The sequence below is a fragment of the Saccopteryx bilineata genome, chromosome 3 (genome assembly GCF_036850765.1).
Source record: "Saccopteryx bilineata isolate mSacBil1 chromosome 3, mSacBil1_pri_phased_curated, whole genome shotgun sequence".
NCBI classification, from domain to species: domain Eukaryota; kingdom Metazoa; phylum Chordata; class Mammalia; order Chiroptera; family Emballonuridae; genus Saccopteryx; species Saccopteryx bilineata.
The window spans coordinates 51,757,567-51,758,954 of record NC_089492.1 but is presented as its reverse complement, the minus strand read 5'-3'; the positions used below and the strand labels follow the sequence as shown (position 1 = coordinate 51,758,954).

At 42.1% G+C, this 1,388-nt stretch overlaps 1 non-coding gene across 1 annotated transcript; it reads left to right on the top strand.

Annotated features, from left to right (window-relative positions):
- The first annotated feature begins 501 nt into the window (after window positions 1-501).
- Window positions 502-577, top strand: TRNAI-GAU (transfer RNA isoleucine (anticodon GAU)). Its single transcript has one exon. It is a non-coding gene; the product is annotated as a tRNA-Ile (tRNA).
- The last annotated feature ends 811 nt before the right edge of the window (window positions 578-1,388 follow it).

Here is a 1,388-nt window from a genome sequence, read left to right as displayed (position 1 = left end):
TATCACTTGTTTTTGTCCTTACAAAATTTTTTGAAGGGCAAAAAATTCAAAAATGAAGGAGATATCGCCTGACCAGGCAGTGGCGCAGTGGATAGAGTGTCGGACTGGGACGCGGAGGACCCAGGTTCGAGACCCCAAGGTCGCCAGCTTTGGCCTGGGCTCATCTGGTTCAAGCAAAGTTCACCAGCGTGGACTCAAGGTCGCTGGCTCGAGTAAGGGGTTACTTGGTCTGCTGTAGCCCTCACGGTCAAGGCACATATGAGAAATCAATCAATGAACAACTAAGGTGCCACAACGAAAAAACGATGATTGATGCTTCTCATCTCTCTGTGTTCCTGTCTGTCTATCCCTCTCTCTGACTCTTACTTTCTGTAAAATAAATAAATAAATAAATAAATAAATAAATAAATAAAAAATTTAAAAAAATGAAGATATTAAGCAAGCACTGGTTCAATTTTTCGCATTAAAAGATAAAACATTTTTCAAAAATGGGATATACAGGCCCTGGCCGGTTGGCTCAGTGGTAGAGCGTTGGCTTGATGTGCAGAAGTCCCGGGTTCGATTCCCGGCCAGGGCACATAGGAGAAGTGCCCATCTGCTTCTCTACCCCTCCCCCTCTCCTTCCTCTCTATCTCTCTCTTCCCCTCCCGCAGCTGAGGCTCCATTGGAACAAAGATGGCCCCGGGCGCTGGGGATGGCTCCTTGGCCTCTGCCCCAGGTGCTAGAGTGGCTCTGGTCACAACAGAGCGATGCCCCAGAGAGGCAGAGCATCACCCCCTGGTGGGCAGAGCGTTGCCTCCTGGTGGGCGTGCCAGGTGGATCCCGGTCGGGCGCATGCAGGAGTCTGTCTGACTCTCTCTCCCCGTTTCCAGCTTCAGAAAAATACAAAAAAAAAAAAAAAAAAGGGATATACAAATTGACCTCACACTGGCAAGAAATCATTAATAATAATGACAATTATATTATTTAATAAAGTTTATTGACAGTAAGAAAAATTTGTATTTTGTTTTATTCCAAAAATGGACAGAACTTTCTGGTAGACCTTATATATAAAGCAAATATTGACAGACATAAAGAAAGAGATCAGCATAGTACTATAATAGCAGGGCACTTTAACAACCACTTACATCAACATTAGATCATCCAGACAGAAAATCAACAAGGAAACAATGGTCTTAAATGGCATAACAGATCAGAGGTAACTAATAGATATAAAAATTTTCACTCCAAAACAGCAGAAGATACATGCTTTCAAAGTGCATGTGAAACATTTTGCAGGCTATACCACATGTTAGATCACAAAACAAGTCTCAGTAAATTTAAGACTAAAATTATATCAAACATCTTCTCCAATCACAGCTCTATAAGACTAGAAATAAATTATAAGG